The 22,619-nt window shown below is 42.9% G+C and overlaps 1 pseudogene; it reads left to right on the top strand.

Moving 5' to 3' along the window:
- Positions 1–304: 304 nt before the first annotated feature.
- Positions 305–14,050, top strand: LOC103203958 (annotated as a pseudogene).
- Positions 14,051–22,619: the final 8,569 nt, after the last annotated feature.

The following is a 22,619-nucleotide window of genomic DNA, read 5'->3' as shown; positions in this document are numbered from 1 at the left end:
CAACTTGGAATCAATCAGATGTTAATCAGACAAGGGTTGCTTTCCTCTTCTCTGCCCCCTCCCCCAACACTTCTGTTGATAAACTTCATCCTGATTCACCTCCTTGTAAATGTCATAAATCCTAACACTGTGGCCCCCTTGCAAGTGTGGATATAATCTCTCCTGTGGTTAGGGTTCTTTGTGTTGTGTTAATAAGCCTTCCTCAGGGTAAGGTACATCCTTCAGGCAATCATGTTTGAGATCTAAAAAGAATACAGGAGGTCACAAACAGTGCTTGACCATAGCTGCAGCCCAGCACTATGCCATGGCTTCTCAAGGCTGCTGCTAGGAGAACCTGCAGCGCAGTTTGGGCAGTTTGGGCAAAGGTTGCCTCTACTACCACTGTGACTAGCTGCTGAGAGGCGACAACATTTTAGAAAAATGTATTTCTTTCTAAGCTATCTGCTTACTCCAGTTTGGTGGTAGATGATGTCCTACCTCACAGACAAGAGAATATGCAACCCTCTGAGATGTCATCATTATCAGGATTTTCCTCAGCCCTAGATCAACTTTTATTTGTTCCCAAATCTCCTATCAGAAACTCAGCATTCTCCCCAGCCTCCCATACAATATGAATTGGGAACAAAGGCAAATATGAATTATAGCATAGTGAATTTATGCTACTTCACTTCTCAGGAGGCATCAGACTGTATGAGCTGGTACATAGAACAAAAGGAATACATCACCTGAACCTATGTTGTTGTTGTTGTTAGGTGCTGTCAAGTCATCTCTGACTCATAGTGACCCTATGTACAGCAGAAGGAAACAATGCCAGTCCTGTGCCAGCTCCATGATCCTGGCTATACCTGACCCCATCATTGTAGCCACCTTCTCAATCCACCTTGTTGAGGGCTTTCCCCTCTTTCATTGACCCTCCACCTTACCAAGCATGACATCCTTCTCCAGGGAATGGTCCCTTCTGACAACCTGACCAAAGTAGGTGAGATGAAAGCTGGCCATTCCTGCTTCCAATGAGGATTCTGGCTGCACTTCTTCCAAGACAGATTTATTAGTTATTTTAATAGTCCATGGTACTTTCAGCATTCTTCGCCAGCACCACAACTCAAAAGCATCAACTCTTCTTTGGTCTTCCTCATTCATTGTCCAGCTCTCACATGCATATGAGGCAACTGAAAATACCATGGTTTGGACTAAGTGCACCTTAGTCCTCAAGGAGACATCTTTGCTCTTCAGCACCTGAAAGAGGTCTTTTGCAGGCGATTTGCCCAGTGCTATAAGGAGCTCTGGTAGCATAGTGGCTAAGGCACTTGACTGCTCACCAGATGGCTGGCGGTTCAAACCCATCAGCCACTCCTTGGAAGGAAGGTTGGGCAATCCTACTTCCATAGTGATACTGCCTCGGAAACCCAAGGAGGGGTCGCCGTGAGTCAGGGCTGACTCGATGGCACATAACAACAACAACAACAATAAGTCATCTGATATCTTGACTGCTGCTTCCATTGGCATTAATTGTAGAACCAAGTAATATGAAGTCTTTGAGAACTTCAATCTTCTCTCCGTTTATCATGATGCCGCTTATTGGTCCAGTTATGAGGATTTTTGTTTCCTTTATATTGAGATGTAATCCATACTGCAGACTTTAGTCTTCAATCTTCATCAGTAAGTGCTTCAAGTCATGCTCAGTTTCAGCAAGCAAAGTTGTGTCATCCGAGTATCGCAGGTTGTTAATGGGCAATCTACTTCCATAGTGATACTGCCTCGAAAACCCAAGCAGGAGTGGCTATGAATCGGATCCAACTTGATGACAGTGAGTTTGGTTTTGCTTAGTTTCCAATCTTGATGCCATGTTCTTCTTCACATATATAGTCCAGCTTCTCAGATTATTTTTTCTGCATACATATTGAATAAGTATGGTGAAAGGATACAACCCTGATGCACTCGCTTTCTGATTTTAAACTGTGCAGTACCCCACTGTTGTGTTAGAACAGTGTATGTAGAACCTGTTCCACATACAGGTTCCTCATGAATACAATTGAGTATTCTGGAATTCCCATTCTTCTCAATGTTATCCACAATTTGTTATGATCCACGCAATCAAATGCTTTTGCATAGTCAATAAAACACAAGTAAACATCCTTCTGGTATTCTTTGCTCTGAGTCAAGATCTATCTGACATCACCAATGATATCCCTTGTTCCACATCCCCTTCTGAATCCAACTTGCATTGCTGGAAGTTCCCTGTCAATATACTGCTGCAACCATTTTTTAATTATCTTCAGTAAGATTTTACTTGCATGTGATATTAATGAGATTGTTTGATAATTTCTACATTCTGTGGGATCACCTTTCTTTAGAATGGGTACAAATATGGATCTCTTCCAGTCAGTTGGCCAGGTAACTGTCTTCCAAATCTCATGGCATAACCGAGTGAGTGCCTCCAGTGCAGCATCCGCTTGCTGAAACATCTCAACGGGTATCCCGTCAATTCCTTGACACTTGTTTTTTGCTACTCCCTTCAGTGCAGCTTCAACTTCTTCCTTCAGTACCATTGGTTCTTGATCATATGCCACCTCCTGAAATGGATGAACATCGACCAATTCTTTTTGGTACAGGAACTCTGTGTATTCCTTTCATCTTCTTTTGCTATTTCCTGCATCAGTCAATATTTTGCCCACGGAATCTTTCAATATTGCAACTTGGGGCTTACGTTTTTCCCTCAGTTCTTTCAGCTTGAGAAATCCTGAGTATGTTTGTCCCTATTGGTTTTCTAACTCCAGGTCTTAGCACATTTCATTATAATAATTGACTTTGTCTTCTCAAGCTGTCCTTTGAAATCTTCTGTTCAGCTTTTTTATCCTGTTGATTCTTCCATTGGCTTTAGCCACTCTCCATTCAAGGGTAAGTTTCAGAGTCTCTTTTCACATCCATTTTGTTCTTTTCTTCCATTCCTGTCTTTTTAATGACCTTTTGCTTTCTTCACGGATGATGTTCTTGATGTTATCTCACAATTCTTCTGGTTTTCGGTCGGTGGTGTTCAATGCATCAAATCTATTCTTTAGATGATCTCCAAATTCAGGAGGGATATATTCAAGGTCATGTTTTGGCTCTTGCAGACTTGTTTTAATTGTCTTCAACTTCAAGTTGAACATGCATATGAACAATTGATGGTCTGTTCCACAGTCAGCTCCTGGCCTTGTATTGGCTGAAAATATTGAATTTCTGCATTGCCACTTGCCGCAGATGTAGTCAATGTGATTTCTATGTATTCCATCTGGAGAAGTCCACGTGTATAGCCACTGTTTCTGTTGTTGAAAAAAGGTATTTGCAATGAACATGTCATTGGTCTTGCAAAACTCTATCATGGATCTCCAGCATCATTTCTTTCACCAAGGCTGTATTTTCCAACTACCAGGGACTCTTCTTTGTTTCCAACTTTTCATTCCACTCACCAGTAATAACTGACACAACTTGATTGCATGCTCAGTCAATTTCAAACTGCAGAAGTTGATAGAAATCTTCAATTTCCTCATCTTTGGCTTTGGTAGTTGGTGCGTCAATTTGAATAATAGTGCTATTAGCTGGTCTTCCTTGTTGTTGTTGTTGTTGTTGTTTGCCGTGGAGTCGACCCTGACTCATAGCGACCCCTCCTTGGGTTTCCAAGGCAGTATCACTACGGAAGTAGGATTGCCCAACCTTCCTTCCGAGGAGTGGCTGGTGGGTTTGAACCGTCAGCCTTCTGGTTAGCAGGCAAGTGACTTAGCCACTATGCTACCAGAGCTCCCGGTCTTCCTTGTAGGTGTATGGATATTATCCTATCACTGACAGCATTGTACTTCAGGACAGATCTTGAAACTGTCTTTGTGATGACAAATGCTACACCAGTCCTCTTCAATTTGTCATTCCCAGCATAGTAGATCATATGGTTGTCTGATTCAAAATGCCCAAAACCAGTCCATTACAGCTCAGTAATGCCTTGGATACTAATCTTTATGCATTCCACTTCATTTTTGACAACTTCCAATTTTCCTGGATTCCTACTTCGTACATTCCATATTCTTGTTATAATGGATGTTTGCAGCTGTTTCTACTCATTTTGAGTCATGCCACATCAGCCAATGGAGGTCCCAAAAGCTTTATTTTATTCACATTAAGATCATCTCTACTCTGAGGACTCAGCCTTTCCCCTGAAAATTTGAAGGCAGTCAAATTTTGAGTGCCTTCCCTGGTGGGCTCATCTTCCAACACCATATTGGAAAATGTTTTAGGGCTATTCATAAAGTTTTCCAGTAGTATATCAGACAGTGTTTCACTGCTATTCATAAGGTTTTCACAGGCAAATTGTCTTAGAAGTAGATGGCTTCTTCTTTCTTCTGAGTCTTTGTTAGCCCCGAAGCTTTGCTGAAACTTGTCCACCATGGGTAACCCTGCTGGCATTTTGCAACACCTGTAGCATAGCTTCCAGCCTCACAGCACCACATGAGCCACCATAGGACAACAAACTGACAGACAAGTCCATCTCCCTTAGTTGTTCCCACCTATCTCATGCCCCAGCCTTAAAATAGAGCTTCCCCCAAGCAAAGCATCCCCAAGTCTGACATCTGCCTACCTTGGTCACTGGCCTTAACACAGAGTTGACCCCAGGCAAAAGCAGCCCCAAGCCCCGCGCCCGCCTACCTCAGGCCCGGGTGGTAAAATACAACAGCTCACAAAGGAAAGCAACCCCTAACCCCACACCTGCCTACCTCAGGCCTGGGCCTTAAAATAGAGCCACCCCCAAGTGAAAGGAGACCCTAGACCCTTGCCTGCCTACTGCAGGCCCTAGACTTAAAATAGAGCTACCCCCCCCCCAGCCTCATGTCTGCCTACCTCAGACCCCAGCCTTAAAATAGAGCCTCCCCCAAGCAAAAGCAGCCTTGAGCATCATGCCCACCTACCTAAGGCCCCAGCCTTATATTACAGCCACCCCCAAGTGTAAGCAGGCTCCAGGTCCGGACCTGCTTACCTCGAGCTCCAGTCTTTAGTTAGAGCTGCCCCCAAGCAAAAGCATCCTCCAGCTAAACTGGCCACTTGTCAAGAGAGATTAGGAACATTTTCTAAAGACCTGGAGAGATTTAAAGAAGAATATCTGAAGATAAGTTTAAAATATATTTTAAAGTTTAAAATATATTAGTTATCTTGACCACTTATTACACGGATGGAAAGTGCAGAATAATAACTGGGGCAAGAGAGTATGCTGTTAGTTTAGTTCCCTTAAATGCAGGGCGTCAGATTATTAAATCTGGGAATGAGGCAGTGCTAGACCAAGACCCCTGCTGGGAGCCTAATGAGCAGGCAAGAAAGGAAAAGATTAAACATTAAGCTACTTATTTGCAGGGATGCAGAAGTGTGTCCACTGGAGAGTGAATTACAGCAAAGTCAAGGAAATTACCCAGAGAGGGGAGGAAAACACCACTGCCTTCATGAGCAAAGTAACAGAGGGAATCAGGTTATATACCAACATCAACGCTGATGTCCCATCTGCCCATTTGTCAGGCTCCATTTCATTGCTCAGAGTGCACCAGATATTAGAAGGAATTTACAGAAATTAGAGGCTAGCCCCCAGATTCCTCTGTGCAAACTGGTTGAGGATCCCTTCAGGGTTTTTAACTACTGACATAAAACAGAAGAAAAGAAAGGTAAAAGGCTATACAGAAAAAGGTTCGATTGTTGGCCACTGCTTTACAAGGGCGCACTGTAGTAAATTACCTGGTATGGCTTTTCAAGCCATAAGTCTTTGTAAACTCCATGGTGGAATTTGCTGTGAGAAACTGAGTAGATCCTGATTGTTAAAATCACCCACCTGGGATATTTCTCTTGCGAGCAGCACAAAGTAATGTTCTGGCAAGTTCACTCTCTCTCAGGTGCTTAGAATTCTGATGTTATGATTGGTTAGTTTGGCCACTCTACCAGGCTCAGAAGGAGGCCTCCTAGAGGCAGAAGTCTCTCTGACTGCTGGCTGAGAAGGACCTGCTGCTGAAAGAGACACACGCTCCTGAGAGACATGCGCTGCTGGGAAAGAGATGCAAGAGACATGCATTTCTGAGAGAGACACCGAGGGACATGCACTGCTGGGAGAGAGACTATGAGAGACTGTTGGCTGAGAGACAGCAGGCTGAGAGAGACTGAGCATACTTCCTGAACTTGCATTGTAACCTGGTATTTTCCTAATAAACCCCATAATCTGTGAGTTCTGTGTGGCCACTGCAGTGAATTATCAAACCCAGCAGAGAGGTGGTGAGTGCTGCGGGAGGAATGGTTGGTGTCAGGGTAGGTGAAAGGGCTGGAGGGAGGCAGCAAGACTGGCCTCGTAGGAATTGGCCTTGGGCTACTGACGGTGATTCTGTCTTCCTCTTGTGCAGTTAGAGGAGGTCAGAAGATGTGGCCTCCCTACCCTTTTAGCAAAGGCCACCTTGAAGTCATCCTCACTTCTCCAGAACTGGAGCACCATTGTTAACTGCTCCATTCTGGAGGGCCCCTTTTTGGCAGTGAGCAAAGCTGGGGCCTCAGTAGTGTGCATACCAAGCAGGAAGGGCACTGGAAAAAAGAATGTCTGGATCAACCCAAGACGATGGTCAGAAGAAAGCCCTAGAAACAAGTATGAAGTGCAAATGCCACAGCTCTCCAAGTAACAAGGCCCAAGGAACCATCTGGCTCCTGTGAATGATTCCATCAACATTTCCTCTGCAGAACCTCGGGTGACACTCAACATGGCAAATAAGAACATTGGATTTTTACTTGATACTGGAGCTACTTACTCTGTCTTAAACAAACCTATAGGTAAAGTCACCATTAGAGACTGTGTTATTAGTGGAGTCTTGGGGGCACCCAAGACAAAAAGATTGACTTCCCCACTGGACTGTGCAATTGGAACCCAAATCTTATCTCATTCCTTTTTATACATACCTGAATGCCCAATCCCCTTACTAGGAAGGGATCTTTTAGCCAATTAGAGGCCACTGTTTGCCTGTCACTATGGAGGTCGATAAAAACCACAGCACAGGCCTTCTGGCGATGCTAACTGCTAGCCCCAAGAGCCAAGTCCAAGTAGCAACTATTCCCCAGGATATTTTATATCAAGTAACTCCCAAAGTCTAGGACCTCACTCAGCCTATAAGGGCTTATAGAGTAACCCCAGTGAGAATTAAACTGGCATCATGGGCTGCACTGTCCTATTGCACACAGTATCTGCTGTTTTCTGGGGTTCAAGCAGTTATAAAATCTGTAATGGAGAAGTTATTTAAGCAAAAGCTAAAAAAGCCTTGTCAGTCCCCTGAACTCTCTCTATTCTACCAGTGAAGAAACCTAATGGTGAATATAGATTTGTGCAGACTTAAAAGCCATGAATGTGTTCACTATCCATCCCCTTGTCCCAAACCCCTATATTTTGCTCACCCAGATGCCAGCATCTACTACACACTTCATGGTCCTACACCTAAAGGATACTTTCCTTTGCATTCCTCTCTACCTTGGCTCCCAAGATTTATTGCTTTTGAATGGGAGGACCCAGACAGCAAGGAGAGGATTCAGTTTATCTGAGAAGTCCTCCCTCAATGTTTTAAAAAAAAAAAAAAACACTCCAACTCTCTTCAGAGCAGCATAAACAAAGATTTAAGGGATTATAAGGTGGAGGGAGGTATTTGACTTCAGTATGTGGATGCCATTTTGATAGCAAGTCAAGATCTGACAAGTTCAGACAGAAACATTGTGAAGATACTTACCCATTTCACAAAAAGGGGATATTAAGTATCTCCCCCTGTTTTGGTTACCTAGTGCCACTCTGACAGGGATATACCACAAATGGAATGGCTTTAACAAACAGTTTATCCTCTTACAGTTTGGAGGCTTTAAGTCTGAGTTAAATGTGCCACTCTCTAGGAGCTGGGTGAAAGCCCCTCAACCTTGGGCTTCAGCCCTGCCTCCTACTCCTGGCCCACTGAAGCTGAAGGCTTTTCTTTACTCAGACAGCTGATGACTGCTGAGGCTGACAAACCCAATGTTGACAAGTATAAAGGCAGAGTCCCAACGTTACCAAATAACACAGCAGGCCACTATTTCACATCCAGAGGAAGTCCCAAAATTCTCAGGGCATGGCAGGCTGCTGAACAATGACTTGGCTACATGCAGGATTCAAGCATACCAAAAAGCTGGAGACCTTCCTCAAAGTTGCTTCTTATATACTAGAAGCAGCCCACAGCCCTAAAGCAGCTACTCAGCTTCTCCAGTAGATTACACCACGTAATTAATTACCAGTCTCTCCCTGGGAAATAACTACATTCAGCTGCCCAGACACTCAACCAGGCCCAACCAACTTGATGTACAACCCTAACTACCATACCCCCAAAGGCCCAAATATTTAAAAGAGAAGTTACCTACTTAGGTTTCCAATTGTCTGTAGGTTTCCACCAGCTTTTGCCTAAAAGGGAGCTATAATCTCCCTCTCCAAACCAACCACCCAGAAACAGCTCAGAGGGTTTCTTGATATTATAGGATTTAGATCCCAAAATTTTGGATTAATCACAAAACCTTTATATGAAGTCCTAAAAGGGAAAAAGCTCCAATCTCTGGAATGGTCAGCTGAATGTCAGTGAGCATTTGACACTTTGAAAACAGGAACTTGGAAGAGCTGCAGCCCTTGGTTTCCCATACCTGACAAAATCCTCTAAGTTTTATGTATACCAGAGGCAAGAACAAGCACTGGGAGTGCTTACCCCACACACTGGGTCTCTCCTAAGGCCTGTGGGTCAGGACTGGCCTGTATGCTTATGGGCAGTGGCCTCTAAATCAAAGAAGCCTCTAAATTCACCCAGGGACAGCCTATGGAGGTATTCACCCATACCAAGTTCAAATCACACTTGACACTAAAGGCAGGAGTTGGCTTTCTGGGGGAAGGATGACCTGGCACCAAGCCATCTTATTAGACTCACCTGAGGTAGCCTTCCAGTAATATATCAGACAATGTTTCATTACTATTCATAAAGTTTTCACTGGACAATAGTTTGGGAAGTAGATGGCCTCTTCCTCCTTCCAAGTCTGTCTTAGTCTGGAAGCTCCACCGAACCTTGCCCACCATGGATGACCCTGCTGGTATTTGAAATACTGGTGGCATAGCCTCCAGCCTCACAGCAACATTCAAGCCATGACAGTACAACAAAACTGACAGATGAGGTAACCTTAAAACTTACCTTTAACGCTGCTACCTTTTTACCTCCTTCAAACTGAGGAAAATTAATACATGATTGTACAGAGACCACAGAAGAGATGTACTCCACCTGGCCTGATTCAAAGGACACTCTGCTTAATAACCCACCAGCCACTACTCAGAAGGAAGGGTGGGCAATCTACTTCCGTAGTGTTGTTGTTGTTGTTGTTGTTGTTGTTGTTATGTGCCGTTGAGTTGGACCCAACTCATAGCGACCCCTCCTTGGGTTTCCAAGGGGGTAACACTACAGAAGTAGATTGCCCAACCTTCCTTCCTAGGAGTGGCTGGTGGGTTTGAACCGCCAGTCTTCTGGTTAGTAGTCAAGTGCCTTAGGCACTACGCTATCAGAGCTCCATAGTGATACCTCCTCAGAAATCTAAGGAGGGGTCACTATGAGTCGGATCCCTTGCATTTTGTTTGTAGTTGCTTGATAATACTGATGGGGAGTGGTTCACTTATGGAACTAGTTTTGTAGAACAGGGCATTGGCACAGTCGGTTATGCTGTAGTAATCCTACATGATGTGATTGAGGCTTAAGCCTTACCAACCAGTTCCTCAGCCCAGAAGGCTGAAATTATCACACTCACTGGAGCTTTGCAACTAGCAAAAAAACAAAAAAAAAAACTCAATATCTTTAGCCAAAACAAGGCCAGGAGCTGATTGTGGAATAGACTATCAACTGCTCATGCACAAGTTCAACTTGAAGTTGAAGACAATTAAAACAGGTCCACAGAGGCAAAATATGACCTGGAATATATCCCTCCTGAATTTAGAGACCATCTAAAGAATAGATTTGATGCATTGAACACCAGTGACCAAAAACCAAAAGAATTGTTGGATGACATCAAGAACATCAGACATGAAAAAAGCAAGATATCATTAAAAAGAAGAGAAAGGAAGAAAAGACCAAAATGGATGTAAGAAGAAACTCTGAAACTTGCCCTTGAGCAGAAAGTAGCTCTTTGTAGGTGAGATAGGCTTTTGATTTCCAGGCCTGCCTGATTTCACCCCCAAAATAATCATACAAATTGGATGTTAAAGGACTCATTAGAAGCACACTAAAATACACCAAAATATGCCCTACTAACCAATCTATGTGTACCCATACTAGAAATTATTAAACCACAGATACATTTGTCACAGATTAAAGGATGTTTGCTGCTGTTTCTCCTCAATTTGAGTCATCCCACGTCAGCAAATGGAGGTCTCAAAAGCTTTAGTTTATCCATATCAGACTAGAAAGAAAGAAAAGGCCATCCACTTCTTAAAGAATTGGCCAGGAAAACCTGATGAATAGCAGAGAAACGCTGTCTGATACATTACTGTGCAACTTTATGAACAGCCCACAAACACTGTCCAATGCAGTGCAGGGGGATGCATCCCTTAGGTCAGAAGGCTCTCAGAATATGACTGGAAAAGAGCTGCATCATCAGAGTAGAACTAACCCTACTGATATGAATAAAGAATTAGTCATTGGTCTTATAAAATTCTATCATGTGATCTCTGGTGTCATTTCTATCACCAGGGCCATATTTCCCAACTACCAATGCTTCTTCACTGTTTCCAACTTTCCCATTTGAATCACCAGTAATTATCAATACATCTTGATTGCATGTTTCATCAATTTCAGACTGCAAAAGTTGGTAAAAAATCTTCAATTTCTTTGTCTTTGGCTTTAGTGTGGGACATAAATTTGAATCATAGTAGTATTTACTGGTATTTCTTGTAAGTGTATAGATATTATCCTATCACTGACAGCATTGTACTTCAGGATAGGTTTTGAAATGTTCTTTTTGACAATAAGTGCAATGCCATTACTCTTATCTTTCTCATTCCTGGCATAGTAAACCATATGATTATCTGATTCAAAATAGTCAATGCCAGTCCATTTCAGATCACTAATACCTAGGATAGGAGCCCTGGTAGCATAGTGCCTAAGGCACTTGACTGCTAACCAGAAGGCTGGCAGTTCAAACCCACCAGCCACTCCTCAAGAGGGAAGGTTGGGCAATCTACTTATGTGTGATACCGCCTCAGAAACCCAAGGAAGGGTCATTATGAGCGGGGTCCGACTCGATGGCAAATAACAACAACAATAGCTAGAATAGCAAACTTCACATGTTCCCTGACATTTTTGACAATTTCTAATTTTCCTAGATTCATTTTCCCATTATTAATGAATGTTTGCAGCTGTTTCTTCCCATTTTGAGTTGGCCCCATCAACAAATGAGGATCCTGAAAGTTTTACTCCATCCATATCATTAAAGTCAATTCTACTTTGAGGAGGCAGCTCTTCCCTAGTCATATTTTGAGTACCTTCCAACCTGAATGGCTCAACTTCATGCACTACTCCAGACAATGTTTCACTGCTATTCATAAATTTTTCCAATATTATATCAGACAGTGTTCCATTGCTATTCACAGGGTTTTCATTGGCCAATTTTTTGAGAAGTGGATGGCCCCTTCCTTCTTCTGAGTTTGTCTTAGTCTGGAAACTCTGCTGGAACCTGTCCACCATGGGTGACCCTGCTGGTATTTGAAATATTGGTGGCATAGCTTCCAGTATCACAGCAACACACAAGCCACCACACCATGACAAACAGATGAGTGGTGGAACATATTCTATAGAAACCCCTTTTATTAAGCCATGGACACAAAGACAATCATCCAGAATGAGGGAAACTATCAGTATATAAACAGTACAGAAGTCAAATAGAGTCCATTGACCCACCACAATGGGGCTAATTTCATATGATCATAAACAAAGGAAATCATCAGAAAGCTTATGATTGGTGGCAGGTCAATTCATTACTGTGGAAGGCAGAAATACGGGAGAAAGGATCACAACGGAAGATTAAAAAGGGTTACAAGAGTGGTTCTGGGAGGAAGATGATGCTTTTACAAAGATTTACAGTCTTGGAAACCCCATGTGGGAAAAAAATAGTGGTTCTGGGGCTTGACCACATGACCATGAGGTGGACAGGTTAGGATTTATGACTATGAGTCCCTGAGTGATAGCCACAAGGTGGCTACAAGACAATAGCAGGACCTCAATCTTTAGTTTAAATTAGATATCATGCAGCTATTCTCAGTAAATCATTAAGGAAACAACCAGGAAAGTTCCCTAGTTATTTATGTGAGCATAATCTACTTCTGTTCATATTCTTCTTGAGGACAAACTGCCTCCCTAGTTTTGTCATGGACTTTCTAAGCATAGCCACATTGCTGGTTTAATGGTCATAAAGAATTCAAATGGTGTCTCAAAGTAGAATTAGGGCTCCTGCTGTAGACTGCAGCCTTATAAGCTCTAATACCAACAAAAGAAACTGAAACAATATAAAGAATTCCAGAACTTGTGTAAAGTGATAGAGAAAAGTAGCCTAGATGCTCCAATACACCAGGTCTAGCTCAAAGCAGAACATGGGCACTGAACCAAGATTCTGAGCCCAAAACTTTAAGAGGCAGAGTAACAGAGTCTGAAATAAGTGGAGTGGGAGTGGCTTTGGATGGAGAAGGGCCAGGTCCACCAGTGAAGCCTCTGTGCCATGCAGGAGGTGGTGCTGTACCTCCAGCAGAAGATAGACTCCTCCAACTACTACAAAGACCTGCTTAAGATAGGTCTGCCTCCCTTCTAAACCTGAGTCAACCAGCTGTGCAGCCTTATCTCAGCGATCATCTGGGACATCTCTGAAAATGACTTTCCTATGGCAAAGAAAGTAGTTGAGTGAGCTCTGCAGGGAATGTAGGACCTCCTCACCAACTTGCAACTGAAGATCAGCAGAGACTAGTAAAGACAAGCAAAGGTAGGGTGAAGAGGAGCCCCCAGTAAAACAGTAAGAGTCACAGGTTCAGCAGAGTTCAGAGGCCTAGAAAGTCTTCAGCTCCCTGCGAGGGCCCAGGAGGGAAACAGAATGAAAACTTCCATGTGACCAGAAAAAGCAATGTAGTGTTCCCAACCTTTAAGGGTTTGACCAACATTAAAGAGGCCAAAAAGATCAAGATGGACCTCCAAAAGGCTGCCACCATTCCAGTGAACCAAATCTCCACCATTGCAAGCTTAAAGCTTAAGGAGATTTCCACAAGATTCACAGGCTACTCTCTGGAGAATCTGTTCAATTAACTGGGCATTCTGTGACTGTCTCGTTTCACCCACAGGGCCTGGACTTTGTCCAATACAAATTGGCAGAGAAATTTGTGAGGAGAGAAGAGGAGGAGGTAGCCTCTCATCAGAAAGCAGCTTTCCTCATCATGGTTATGACAATATAGGCGATCCACCACATTGTAGAGGACCTCATTCTTGCTCATCTACATAACAAGTGCTCTTAGTCTATTCCCTTCTGTCTGCCTTTCAAGGAGGGAATGGCTTGGGAAGACTATCAGAAGATACTTGACTGCCAAATGGAGGATTGCAAACTGGAATCACAGGACAACTTTCTGAAACACATTTCTGGCCTGATCCATCTCGATACCACCATCATGATCCAGTAGCCTAATAGAAACAGACAAAAGATTCAAATTCATGGCTTAAATCGTGGTTGACATGTTTAAGAACCCCAGGTCAGATATGACAGCCACCCGACTCAGACTTCTTTGAGGTATGTGGGAATGTGCTCATGAAGCAGTCCCAGGTCCAGCTCCACAAGATGATCTTTGATCATTAGACAATACTGTGGCCCAAGGACTGAAGTCATTCTGAGGTGGGGACAAATGCATTTCTTCATACACCTCAAAGTGTTCCTGGAAGAATGGTTGCAGCACAAGGGTATTCCTCTCCCCAAGAGCTTTCTGACATCCTCCTTGCAACAATCCTGATGTCAGCTCCATCACCCACCATCACTTTTATGTTGCTCTCTTTGCTGTTGCTGTTGTTATGTGCCGTCGAGTGGGACCTGACTCATAGTGACCCCTCCTTGGGTTTTCGAGGCAGTATCACTACGGAAGTAGATTGCCCAATCTTTCTTCTGAGAAGTGGCTGGTGGGTTTGAACTGCCAGCCTTCTAGTTAGCAGTCAAGTGCCTTAGGCACTATGCTATAGAGAGGAAATAATAAGGTAACTGAAGACAGCCTGTTTGGGAGAAGTCCTGTCAGATTTAGAAATCTGCCAATCTGTCTTATCATAGACTTGTCCCTTCTGGCTAAGAGAGCAGATTTTCATGGTTCACAACACCTCGGAGGTCCCATAGTAGATTGGGTAAGCTCCTAAGGAGTTCACAAATTAGAGTAAATGGAATTGGACTGCCTCCTGTCTGTGAAGTTACAAGAAGAGGTATTTAGTCCTTTGGTCTAGTCCTTTATACCCTTTGTCCCTAGTACCTTTCAGAACATATGACACCCTGCCATTGAGTCAGATCTGACTCATAGTGACCCCTCTTTGGGTTTCCGAGGCAGTATCACTACGGAAGTAGATTGCCCAACCTTTCTTCTGAGGAGTGGCAGGTGGGTTTGAATCACCAGCTTTCCGGTTAGCAGTCAAATGCCTTAGGCATTATGCCACCAGAGCTCCCTTCAGAACATCGGTGATACCTTAACTAGTTAATTCTGACATGAAGAGCAAAGACTCAAGAAATTCCCTTTTACATTGTACTTTAATAGTTGAGGCCCAAATTCTTACATGCAAGTTTGGCTTGTGTTTTACTTGCCTTTCTCACCTTGTGTTGTTGTTATGTGCCGTCAAGTTGGACCCAACTCATAGCGACCCCTCCTTGGGTTTCCGAGGCAGTATCACTGCGGAAGTAGATTGCCTCATCTTCCTTCTGAGGAGTGGGTACCTATAAACCCAAAGGAAATGTTTGATGCAGACACAGACTGCAGTCAGACTACATCAGGGATGGGTGTCTGGGATAAGACTGTTGACATATCTTCTGTTGAACCAAGGAGCATTAATTATTCTCCTAACTGAGAATTTGGTCCCTGGATCCTAGGGATACATGGCCCAGGGCAGGTGCAAAGTTTTTCCTATTTCATACAACATTAAGATGAGCTGAGATGGAGCTTTCCATATTCTACATAACCTGAGAAGCTATATGCAATGGCTCAGGAGTTAAATAAGGATGTTAGGAGGAATTGAGAATTTAATTTATAATGTCTCACATGAATGGTGACCAATTTGCCAAGCTAAGATCACTGCAAAAATGCCAGAGCTTGCCTATTCCGATGAGGTTTGTTTTATGGAAACATTCATTCTCTTTTATACTTCAGCAATAGCTTGTTGTTGTTGTTGTTATGTGCCATTGAGTTGGACCTGACTCATAGCGACCCCTTCTTGGGTTTCCGAGGCAGTATCACTACAGAAGTAGATTGCCCAACCTTCCTTCTGAGGAGTGGCTGGTGGGTTTGAACTGCCAGCCTTCTGGTTAGCAGTCAAGTGCCTTAGCCATTATGCTACCAGAGCATAGGTATTTCCTCTCTGTTAAATGCCATGTATGTGTGTGAGACATATGTGTGTGTGTGTGGGGGGGGTGTTCAGCGGTTCTCTCAAGTCACTTGAAGTAACACATTCTATAAATTGTTAACTACTGTGTCCAAAATTTAGTAATATAGTTTGATTCTTATTTACTTATTTTAGTTTGATTCTTTTAAATACCCTCCCCACTTCACACATTTCCAAAATAACAATTAATAAATAATAATTAAGAAAATTTGAACAGCTCAGTTAGTTTCTAGGTGAATGGAGCTCCAACCAGGGTGATTAGAGATTGTCTACAGTGCTTTTAGGGAAGAAGGCTTGTGGGAAACATGACAGGAATGACAACATTGGGGACTTTAAAGAGCTGGTCTCAGCCCAGTTGGGCAACCATTGGAGCAAGATTGTCCTTGAGGCAAATTCTTCATGGAGCTACATACTGACTAGCCTGATCTTGGTCCCACATTACTCAATATTCTCTTATGGAACATGGGGAAAATAAATAAATAAGAATCCAGCAGAAGGTATGTGAAAAGAGCTGAGTAGAACTGGTCAGACTTGCTTCTGCTTAGCCTTGAAGACAGTGTGGAAAATTTTCATCTGAAAGTGAATTTTTGATGTCACAGTCCTAAAAGCACATCCCCTGATGGCCATGACACTGCACCCCCACAGTTTTGGTCCTCTAGTGCTGCTCTAACAGAAAATACCACAAGTGTGTGGTTTCAACAAATGGGGATTAATTCTCCTACAGTTTAGAAGGCTAGAAGTCCAAGTTGAAGATGCTAGCTTCAGGGGCTGGGTGAAAGCTCCTTGACTTTGGGCTTCAGCTCTGCCTCTCATTCCCAGCCCACTGAACCTGGAGGTGTCTCTTCACTCAGGCAGCTGTGGCTGCTGAATCTGACAAACCCAAAGTCAACAAGTACAATGGCACAGTCCCAAGATTAATAAGCAATATGGCAGGACACTAATTCAAGTCCTTTAGCAGTCCCAAGATCATCAGAAAACATGGCAGGTCACTGAGATGATACTCAGCCAAATGTAGGATCCAGATGTGCTAAAAGCTCCAGACCTTTCTCAAAGTGTCTTCTTATATACTGGAAGCAGACCACATTCCTCAGACCACTATTCAGCTGCTCACAGCAGATTCCACCATGAAGCTGATTATCAGTCTCGACATGGGGTATAACTACATCCAACTGCCCAGCCACTCAAAACCAGGCCCAACCAAGTTGACACATAACCTTAACTACCACACCCAATTAGAATCTTAATGAATATAAGTCAAAAACAGTTGCAGCAGTATATTGACAGAGAGCTTCCAGTAATGCAAGCTGGATTCAGAAGAGGATGTGGAATGAGGGATATCATTGCTGATGTCAGATGGATATTACTTGGAAGCAAAGATACCAGAAAGATGTTTACTTATGTTTTCTTGACTATGCAAAAGTACTTGATTGTGTGGATCATAACAAATTGTGGATAACACTGAGAAGAATGGAATTTCAGAACACTTAATTGTACCCATGAGAAACCTGTACATAGATCAGGAGGCTGTCATTCAAACACAACAAGGGTTCCATGGTTCCATGGTTCAAAATCAAGAAGGGAGTGCATCAAAGTTCTATCCTTTCACCGTACTTATTCAACTTGAGCAAATAATCTGAGAAGATGGATTATACGAAGAAGAACATGGCATCAGGATTGAAGGAAGACTCATTAACAACCTGTGATATGCAGATGCCACAACTTTGCTTGCTGAAAGTGAGGATGACTTAAAGCACTTACTAATGAAGATTAAAGACTACAGTCTGCAGTATGGATTGCACCTCAATATAAAGAAACAGAAATCCTCACAACTGCACCAATAAACAGCTTCATGGTAGATGGAGAAAAGATTAAAGTTGTCAAGGATTTCATATTACTTGGTTCTATAATCAACACCAATGAAAGCAGCATTCAAGACATCAGATGACATACTGCATTGGGAAAATCTGCTGTAAAAGACCTTTCAACTGTTGAAGACCAAAGATATCTCCTTGAAGACTAAGATGCACCTAACCCAAACCATGGATATTTTTAATCACCTCTTATGCATGTGAGAGCTCAACTATGAATAAGGAAGACCAAAGAAGAGTTGATGCCTTTGAGTTGTGGTGTTGGCAAAGAATGCTGAATGTATCATGGTCTGCTAAAAGGACTAACAAATATGTCCTGGGCAAAGTGCAGCCTGAATCCTCCTTGGAAGCGAGAATGACCAGACTTCATCTCACGTACTTTGGTCATGTTGTCAGAAGGAACCATTCCCTGGTGAAGGATATCATGCTGGGTAAAGTGGTGGGTCAACAAAGAAGGGGAAGGCCCTCAATTAGATGGATAGACACAGTTGGCTACAATGATGGGCTCAGGTATAGCAAGGATCATGAGGGTGACACAAGACCAGGCACTGTTTCATTCTGCTGTATATGGGGTCACTATGAGTCAGAGACAACTCACTGACACTTAACAACAACAACAACAACAACCACTAATGCTAATAAGCTCTTAGAAAGCAAATGTTTTCCTTGTCATTAAATGTATACACATGACTTCTTTGCTTCAAAGTGTATAAAAATGGAAGCAACCTGTTTGTTGTTCAGGGAACTGGATTTGAGAAGTCCTTCAAGTTCCTTGCTAGTACATCTGCAATAAATGTAATTCTCCCCTCAACTCAGTGTTCTGTTGACTTGGGAGCCATGCCAGGCAGGACTCTCCCATAGCTTTTGTCTGTAACAGATTCTCTGGCAACCATGAATAAACACTGACTGACACCTTGTTCCAGCAATTGAGATGCTGACCAGATGGGATGACATCATCTCTCAGCAGCACCTGACCCTTTTGTTCCAGGAGAGGTGCCTTTGGTCCAACAGCTTGTGCCAGTTCCATACCTAAAAGTGGTAGAGTGTGAGGTGAGGTGAACAGCATCAGGAGTTCCCCATGAAGAATGAGGACAGCCCCCTGGTGAGTACACTTTAAATCCTATCTCCTTGGAAGACTATTGGCATCCAAGATCTCATAGTGCATAGCTGGTGAAGGTGGGAAAAGGAACCAGTCTTTGCTAAAACAGATGTCTGTATGTTGGTTGGTACTGTGGTTAATGGTCATAGTACTTTAGAGTATATGCCTCTAAAGTGCATTTTTAGGAATTGGTCTTATTTTGGGTGTGATCCAATGAGGAAGTCTAAAATGGAAATTTTTCTGCAATAGTGCCTGGCCACAGTACCAATTAAGAGATGGTGAAAAGTAGCCCGAGAACAGGTCTTTGAATTACAACTCTATACTAGAGTTAGATTTTATATTGTCATAGTGCCTAAGACATTGACTGCTAACCAGAAGTCTGGCAGTTCAAACCCACCAGCCACTCCTCAGAAGGAAGATTGGGTAATCTACTTCCATAAAGATACCATCTTGGAAACCCTAGGAAGGGTCGCTGTGAGTTGGGACCAACTCAGTGCCAATGAGTTTAGTTTTTTTGTTTGGATTAGAGAGGGAATGAGGGATGGACAGATGTATGTTGAAGCTTATGTGTCCTAAGGGAAAAAAAATATATGTCTTCAGGAGCAATGTAAGATTATGGTCCAGTGTGCTGACAGGCCAGTGCAAAAGAAACTGCCTATTATTCCTTCTATAGAAGAAGAAACTCTTCCTATGTTGAATTAACCACCTCTGGGGATAAATTTGCCTTATCCCTACAAGGATGCTGGCTGCACAACCAAGACATCTGCTCTGGTTTTAAATCTCTCTGCCCCTGCTGTGAATTCTCCAGTGTCAACCTCTTTGGTTACACCCCAAACACCAAAGTTGGCTCTGAAGCCATTAGTGGTTCCCCACATCTCAACTTCATAAGACTCTTCAAAAAGTTTTGTCTCCCCATCACACACTCACCATGATGACCCTTTTGGCCAGGCAGTAGCTCCTTCTTCGGGGCTATTCTCACTCAGGTAACTCCCTGATAAACAGGCCAAATTTGGTCTGGGTCTGTTCTCTCTTCTCCACCTCAGACCTTTTTAACTGGAAAAATAACACCACACCCTATTAAGAGGATCCTAATAAAATGCACAACCTGTTCAACTCAATTTCCCACACGCACAATATGCCAGTCCAATATGCCCATCCCAACTGGGCATACTGTCAAGCTTTGTTGAGTATTCTTCTGACTTCAGAGGAAAAAATGATGATACTGAGCAAGGCTAAGGAGGAGGCTGGTAGATTGGCCCACCCCCCAAAAAAATGCTATCCATAGGTCAGACAACCAACCTGTCTGGAAGAAAGCTCCTCAGTGGAATCCCAATGACCCCCAGGACTTAGTTCGACTCTCTCATTATCAAGACTGCCTGCTTGTGGGTTGACAACTGGAGTTCCTAAGCAGAGAAATTTCTATAATATTTGTGAGGTTAAGCAGGAATCAAATGACAAGCCCTCCAGCTTCTTGGGGAGGTTATTTTCAACTTTAAGGCAGTACACTGATATTGATCCTGAGGCGCCTGAGAATGTGAGAACACTTAATATGATTTTTATAGAATGGAGTGCTCTCCACATTATGAAGAAAGTCCAAAAATTTGAAGAAAGTATGGGAATAGGAATATCCCAGCTAGTAGAGTTTGATTTTAAAGTATATACAGACAACTAAGCTGAACAGAAAAAATAAGGACTTGAGGAAGGCTAGAATGCAGGCAGTAGTCCTAGCAGCAGGCTTAGAGCCATGAGAGTCAACTAAGTGGGAGGAAAGAAAGAAGGCAGGCAAGGATGACTTTCTTTAAGAAAGAATCAGCAGAAGGATTAAAAATGGAGTCTCCTCAGTAAGCACCACACTATTTCCCTCTAGCATCTAAGTGCTTGAAAAACTAGGTACAGCAGTTTGAATTAGGGATTTGGGTGCTCTGAACAGCTCACTTAATCAGAGTGCACCAAACACAGAAGAGCAGAATTAGAGGAAAGGCACAGGGAGATTATTTAAGAAAGAGTTACCTTGTGGAGGATGGAAAGGCAGCCAAGAGAGGCCATTGGAAACTTCCCTGGGGCAGTCACTGACTGGTGGGCGAAGGTGGCCACCTGAGATCCCCGAGCCAAGAAAGAAGACACCTTATATCAGCATACCAGCGACCACTCCAATATTCCAGTGGGCAACTCCAGGGATCTGCCTCCAGCACCTGATTTTGTCAGTAATTTGGGTCATCTGGGTGAAGGCAGGCACACACACCACTGCTGACATTCAAGCAGAGAGCTCACTGTTGCACTAGGAAGGCGAGCTCCCTCCCCTCTCAGTGGGTCACTGAATGGACTTGGGTCAACCTGGGAGACATCGTGTTTATCTTTGTCACAGATATCAGAACTACAGTTCACTAGCAGGTACTCACCCAACTCCAACACAGCTGAAATTGCACACATCTTTGGCACCACAGGTGGGTGGTATCACAGACAAACTCTAGAGCCAGCCATTAGCAGTCTAGCGGGATTGCATCAGCTCCATGGGCAGACAGGGTGGGGAGAGAAAGGAAGCCATGGCTGAGTGCAGTCCCAGGAATTTGCCTTGAATCAGCTCTTTGGCACTGTGGGGCCTCGAAAGCAGGGTCTTTGAGTGTGCCTGAGCCTAGAGGAAAGTTGTGACTCCCTAACAATAGGAATCTTTCCTGAGATTGAGCTGCAGTCTTGTAAATAACTACATCATCAGTAATAGTCTGCACAAAGCCCTAGAAACCGACCCTGGCAACACCAAGCTTTCCTTCTTCTGTTCCCATCTTCTCTACCAATAACTTCACTCATTCAATGGAAGGAATCATATTCAACCAATTACCATAAAACCTCCCGCTTCGAACGCTAAACCCTCTTTACAACAAACAGAAACACATATCCATATTCCACACAGTGATTCCACCATCACAAAGAAAACAGCAGAGCGACCCAACACACCTGAATCAATAATAAAATAAAATATACCAGCTTCACCTTTTCAAAATATTAAACCATAGAACCAAGACAAAACAAATCAACACATAACCAACAGCTAGAGACCACTTAAAGAGACAGTACTCTACCAAATTCCAGGGGCTTAAGAAGAGATTCTACTTTCCAGTAAGCCCAAGAACTCTCCGGACCTGCATGACTAAAAAGGTCCTAGTTTACACCTTTTTTTATTTCTTTTTTCTTTTCCCAGTTTCGGATTAATTTTTTTTTCTTTCTCTTTTTTTCCCCTTTTTTTCCTCATAGTTAACCCTGTTCCTTGTTGGTTTTTTTGCATTTTCCCATTTTTTTCTTCATTGTTCTCCTTCTCTACTTTGTTTCTCTTAGTGCCCTATCCCCAGATATTGCAGGTTTTCCTGTTTTCTTCTTCTTTCCTCACCTTTTTCTTTTTTTGGGTTACTATTCCTGTGTGATTTCATGGTGCATTTTTTGTCCATGTGCTTTTAATTTTTTGACTGTTATTCAATTGTAATTTTTGCATAACTGAGTTGAAGACAGCAATAGTCCCCATAAAATACAAATACACTCACACCTCCTACAACTTCATTTAATGAGCAAGAGCCAAGACCTCCTTCTGCACCAACAGGCCAATGATTAAAAAATCACCAAGAAGAGCCTGAATCACCCTTGGCTGCTCTTCACAAACAATTAACAGAGAACTTAATACAATACCATTATCCCTTGGAGGCAACAGACCATCACAATCCACACAAAGAAGCAAGATAAAGTGGTAGAAACAAGGGAACAGGATACAGACCCAGAACACATCCCTGATGATGAAGCAGCATTGGAACTCTCTGATAAGGAATTCAAAAGAATTATCTTTAGGTATCTTCGAAAGATTGGGAGACAGACCAAAGAAAACACAGAAAAAACCTTAGAAGAATTTTGGAAGAAAATACAAGAAAAAAAATGACAAAATAAGTGAAAAATTAGAAATGATTCTAAATCTACAGATAGAAATCCAGAAGATGAATACTA

This window comes from Orycteropus afer, unplaced genomic scaffold (assembly GCF_000298275.1).
Source record: "Orycteropus afer afer isolate SDZICR_OR568_19922 unplaced genomic scaffold, OryAfe1.0 scaffold00235, whole genome shotgun sequence".
Lineage (NCBI taxonomy): Eukaryota > Metazoa > Chordata > Mammalia > Tubulidentata > Orycteropodidae > Orycteropus > Orycteropus afer.
The sequence above is the reverse complement of the archived record's forward strand: the minus strand, read 5'-3'. Positions and strand labels throughout refer to the sequence as shown.